We start from the raw sequence: 6,275 nt of genomic DNA on the forward strand, positions 1-6,275 counted from the left end.
GTTGTGGACGAAACAATCTGATGCTGCAGCAGAATCCGAGTCAAACTACAAGTCCAAAGGTGTTACATCACCTCCACTTGGGCCCATTGGCCTTGTACGACCTAGATTTAGTTTTAGGCTGCCTTGGGACGTCCTCCCACCTCCTTGGCCGCCACCCCTTGCTCCTATATAAGTAGATCCATCTAGTAGCTTTTCCTGGGGGATTTGTTTAGTTAAAAGTTAGCCATTGCAACTTCGTGTACTTCGTTTGTGTCCAACGACCAGACCAAGACCGCTTACGGATCCCCACCATTATCAATACCTCATATATATTTGCAATATTCAGATTGCTTTATCATATTCTTGCTCGTTCTTCGATTGCTTGCAGGAATAGACCTTCGTGGTCAGGCTGACCGTGCTTCCGGCATCATCAGTAACCTCAGGAGATTGGTTTAGCGATTGCTAAGGCGCAACGTCGTGCACGTTTGTAGTCGGATCGTCAAAGTCGTCTCCACCAAATCGATAGTTATCATCTCATCGAAAGATCGGGACACCCCGCCTCTATCAAGTGGTATCAGTTTTCAGGTTGCTCGGTGAGAATCTCCAGTTTTCCTAGATTAGATTTATTTTCTTACCTATTGTCCAAGAAAAATCCACAAAAAAGAGTTAGATCTATTCATCCTTTTTCCAAGCTAGTCTGAGCCTTTGCAATTTTCTTTTCATTGCTTGCATAGTTGAATTATCGGTTGCATCATCGTGTCGAGTTGCTGGTCTTAGTGTCTAGGTCGTTTAGAGTTTCGAGTTCTGTTCACATTAGTCACGTCGCCGCTGCATCATTATCCCTTCCGCTGTCCACCAACCATCCATCAATTTCCTCCACGTGCTACCCACCGTTCATTGTCATAATCATAGTTGAGATCGTTCCCATCTTCGCTTGATCCACTCTACATCTTATCTAGTTTGTTTTGGGAAAGAGGGAGAGAGAAAAAAAAGATAGAGAAAAAAAACGAGAGAAAAAAAAAAGTCAGAGAAAAAAAAAGAAAGAAAAAGAAAAAAAAGTGTGAGAAAAAAAAGAGAGGAGAAAAAAAAACAAAAAATCGAATCTATCTAGAATCAATCTCGTACCTGAATTCGGATTGGAATCTGTTTTGCACACTGTTCAGTAAAACAGGTGTATCTTCCTCATACGAAGTCCGTTTTGGCTCCGTGAGTACTCAAATTGAAGCTAGAGACGAGCCGCATCTAAATAGTTGCAGAAGCTAGTTCAATATTTGACACCTCAAAATCGGCTTCTAAATAGGTCTTTTTGCCCTCTGAAGTTCGTGAACACAGCTTGTTCCAATTTTTCAGGCCAGTTTTAGAATTCTTTGACTCCTCATATCAACTGGGAATTGACTGATTCTTTTTGCATTGGAAAGCTTGAGTTAGTAGCATTCTTTGAAAGAATTTATCAGAAAATTGTCTCAAACTTTTCAAGAGGAAAGTTGGAGAGAGAGTTGTTGTATATCCTGCTTGGCAGTTGTTTTTCATCATTATCTTCACTGCCGTTGTGATCTTCACTTATATCTTGCTGTCAAGAGCTACTTGGTATCCTTCATTGATGCTATTTGTGCTACGCCTTGACCTCATTAGTGTTCTAGGCTCGCGTCTCTAGTCCGGTCTAGCCTAGGACCAGCACAGTACCGTCGTTGAGCGTTTATTCAACATTGCATCTTTGAATTGATTATTGCTAATCTTTTGCTACCATATATAGCCAACCCAGCTCCACATATTTCTACACCGTGTATACGTATGCTCCCCTGGCAATCGCTTTACTCAATATTCGGAGTTACTTGACACCGCTGGTTGCCGATCACCGCTTGCTGCATGGTAAGAACTTGTAAGACATTGATATTTGCTTTACTGTGAGCGTTTTACCACCACATCCTAGTAGTTATAGGAACATTATTTTTGGGTTTTGTTTCTTGTTCTACTAATCATGACAGGATCCAGAGTCAATTCATGGGCTTTGTCGATCGCGGGAGACGTGCCACCACCTTTGCAAATACCACAACCGTCACGAGAGGTGCACAAACATCCAAATGCACATGATCAGGTTAATGTATCTATACCACCATTTAATGGCCGTTTTAAACCTGCTTTATATATTGAATGGGAGTTCGACATAAAAAATATATTTGCTTCCCATAATTTCGATGAACATAAAAAGGTTAAGGTTGCGGTTGGTTCTTTCACTGGTTATGCTTTGGTTTGGTGTAGTGAATATTGTCGGTTACACCCTAATTATATACCTACTACTTGGGATGATTTGAAACTTGCCATGCGACATACTTTCGTCCCTGCTTATTATACTCGTGACATGATTAAGAAGTTGCAACACTTAAAACAAGGTAGTGAAACTGTAACAAAATATTATGATGATTTGCAAACTACCTTGTTGCATTCCTCTTTAGAAGAAAGTGAAGATGATTTTATGGATAGATTTTGGGGAGGATTAAACTGTGATATTCAAGAGATACTAATTCATGAAGAGTGTTATCCTATGGACCATTTGTTTCATCTTGCTTGCAAAGCTGAACAGGAAATAAAACGACGTGTTGGCCACGAGGAGAACAAGCGCACGGTGCACATTCCAACTACTAGGCATACTATGACAACCACATCCGTTGTTGTCAGGACTACATCACCTCCACCATGTGACACATCGCCCCCGAGAGTGGCTACATCATCTGAGTTGATCATAAGAGGTAATGACAAAGGTACTGATCTTCCATCTCTACATGAGAATGATGAATGCCTTGTCAATTTGAATGCACCATCTGATGAGCTACCCACTACTTTGATCACACCACCTATTTTAGAGGACTACGTTGATAATTTGACTTTGCCATGTGATCAAACAACTGAAATACCAACAATTTTGAGTGCACCCATTGAATTAACTATTGATGCAAAAGAACCAATGTTTAATCATTTTGATATGACCTCTAATCTTGGTGATGATTCTGTGTTGAATGACTTATTGCATGTTTGCTTATTTAAGCATGTTGTAGCATGTAAATTTGATGCAAGTAAGGTTTATTCACCAATGTTGGGATGGTTTAATGATGAACATTGTCAATCTTTTGAAATGAATAAGAGCTTCATTTATATGTGCAAACTGAGTTGCAATATTTTCATGCCTTCTACTTCTTGTGCTAATTTTTTGGCTTTAGATTTTATGAACTATGCAAGTTACTCATCTATTCATGTGTCATATATGCAAAAATCAAGGGAAGTAAAAATGGATGACATATACATATACAATATGTACACCTTGTCTCTTTTGTTAACCACATTTCAGATTAAGCAACGCCGAGGACGGCTTTATTTTCAAGAAGGGGAGGATGATGAGGACATGACTACCTTGGATATGACCAAAAATATTGCATATATGCATATTTGTCAGGTGATTTCTAGTGCAAACTATTCAATAATCTATTTATATTATCCAGAACAAAAATACTTCACACACTTTTGTGTTTTGTCTAACTGCAGGTGTATGGGACATTTGTACAATCCACATATGAAGATAAGGAAGAAAGAGATGTTTATTTGCTGTCCAAAAAGTTCTCTCACGTCACTTTTGGCCCAAGAGAAGATAGAGTCCAAGTCTCTCATGTTCTGGATTCAGATTCGGACTGCACAGACATACCTGACTCAAAACGCACACAAGTTTTTCATACGGACTCCAAATTGGATGATTCTTTTTTTGTTGGAAACTAGATTTCGTGCACTTTCCAACCCAATTGGAATCACCTTCAAATTCGTCCGGAGCGTTGAGTTGTGGACGAAACAATCTGATGCTGCAGCAGAATCCGAGTCAAACTACAAGTCCAAAGGTGTTACATCACCTCCACTTGGGCCCATTGGCCTTGTACGACCTAGATTTAGTTTTAGGCTGCCTTGGGACGTCCTCCCACCTCCTTGGCCGCCACCCCTTGCTCCTATATAAGTAGATCCATCTAGTAGCTTTTCCTGGGGGATTTGTTTAGTTAAAAGTTAGCCATTGCAACTTCGTGTACTTCGTTTGTGTCCAACGACCAGACCAAGACCGCTTACGGATCCCCACCATTATCAATACCTCATATATATTTGCAATATTCAGATTGCTTTATCATATTCTTGCTCGTTCTTCGATTGCTTGCAGGAATAGACCTTCGTGGTCAGGCTGACCGTGCTTCCGGCATCATCAGTAACCTCAGGAGATTGGTTTAGCGATTGCTAAGGCGCAACGTCGTGCACGTTTGTAGTCGGATCGTCAAAGTCGTCTCCACCAAATCGATAGTTATCATCTCATCGAAAGATCGGGACACCCCGCCTCTATCAAGCGAAGGCATCCAGTCGACCCCAGGGAACCTGGATTTGATGCAAGATCAATTTTGGTACAAGGTCTGGTCGACCGGAATAGAGCTCACAGAGAAGGACAAGATAGAGATCGACTAGCGAGCAGTCGAGTGCATGTATCAGGGCCTGAGTGTTTCAGCAGTGCCATCAGAGCCACAGAGATCCCTCCCAACTTCAGGTTGGCAACTGGGGTAAGTAAGTTTATTGATGAATCCAAACCTGACACCTGGTTAGAGGATTACCGAGTGGCTGTGCAGATTAGCGGCGGTAATGATGAGGTAGCCATGAAACACCTTCCTTTGATGTTGGAAGGGTCGGCCAGGGCTTGGTTGAATCAGTTGGCTCCTGGCAGCATATTCAGTTGGGAGGAGTTGGCCCGAGTGTTTGTCCAAACGTTTGAAGGCACTTGCAAATGACCCGCGGGACTGACAGAATTGCAACATTGTGTTCAGAAGCCGAATGAGACGCTGAGAGATTACATCCAGAGGTGGACCACTTTGCATCACACAGTGGAAAATGTGTCACTGCACCAAGCAGTCTACGCCTTCAAGGAGGGGGTTCGGTACCGGGAGCTGAACCTAAAATTTGGCCGGACAGGAGATATGACTCTGACCCGAATGATGGAAATAGCCACTCGGTACGCCAATGGTGAAGAAGAAGACCGACTCCGCAACGGCAAGAGCAAACCAGTCGCCCAAGAAGCCGGGGGAGGTAATTCCAATCGGAAACAGAAGTGCAAGGCCGAACCCATCGATTCTAGTGAAGCCACACCAGTGACTCAGGGAAAATTCAAGGGAAAACCAAAAGGACCATGGGTCCCTAAAAAGGTGAAGGATTCAGCAGAGAATGATGTGTTGGATCTGCCGTGTCATATACACACCAAAGTGGATGAAGAAGGAAACCTGATTTATCCCAAGCATAGCACTCGACAATGTCGACTCCTTATTCAACAATTCCGAGAGGGTCAGTCCAAAGATAAAGAGAAAGAGTCTGATAAGGATGAAGACAAAGAGGAATATGATGGTTTCCCCAACATCAATGCCACTTTGATGATTTTCGTTGATGTTGAGAGTAAAAGTCGATTGAAAGTCATTAACAGAGAAGTGAACATGGTTGCTCCGGCAACGCCAACATATTTGAAGTGGTCAAAGACTCCCATTACATTCGCCCAGTCACATCATCCAACACATGTTGCTACCCCAGGGTGGCAAGCGTTGGTGGTCGACCCGGTCGTCGGAGGCACCTGATTAACCAAAGTCCTCATGGATGGTGGCAGTGGTTTGAACATTCTATATGATGAGACCCTCCGAGAGATGGGCATTCCGATGCCCAAGCTCAGTGAAAGCAATATGCGCTTCCACGGTGTCATCCCTGGGAAAAAAGATGATTCTCTCGGCCAGATCACTCTAGACGTGGTTTTCGGCGATTGGAAGAACTATCGCAAGGAAAAGTTGACATTTGAAGTTGTGGATTTCCAAAGTGCTTATCATGCAATTTTGGGCAGACCTGCGTATGCTCGCTTCATGGCTCGACCATGCTATGTATACCTCAAGCTGAAGATGCCTGGGACCAAAGGCGTGATTACGATCACTGGGAATCAGTAGAGGGCAGAGGAATGTTTCCAGAAAGGCTCAAAGATTGTCAATGAACAAATGGCAGCAGTAGAAATGCAAGAGTACTAGAAGAACGCAGACCCGAGTGATTTATTGCGTGCCAAGACGCCCGCTTCAGAATCTTCATTTCAGTCATTCGGTGAAACAAAACAAGTTCATGTTCACCCGACTGATCCTAATGCTGCTCCGACTCATATTTCAACAACACTCGACAGCAAATAGGAAGAAGCGCTCATCCAGTTCCTCCGTGAGAACTGGGACATCTTTGCATGGAAACCTTCTGACATGCCAGGTGTA

This window comes from Triticum dicoccoides, chromosome 6A (genome assembly GCF_002162155.2).
Source record: "Triticum dicoccoides isolate Atlit2015 ecotype Zavitan chromosome 6A, WEW_v2.0, whole genome shotgun sequence".
In the NCBI taxonomy this organism is placed as follows: Eukaryota; Viridiplantae; Streptophyta; class Magnoliopsida; order Poales; family Poaceae; genus Triticum; species Triticum dicoccoides.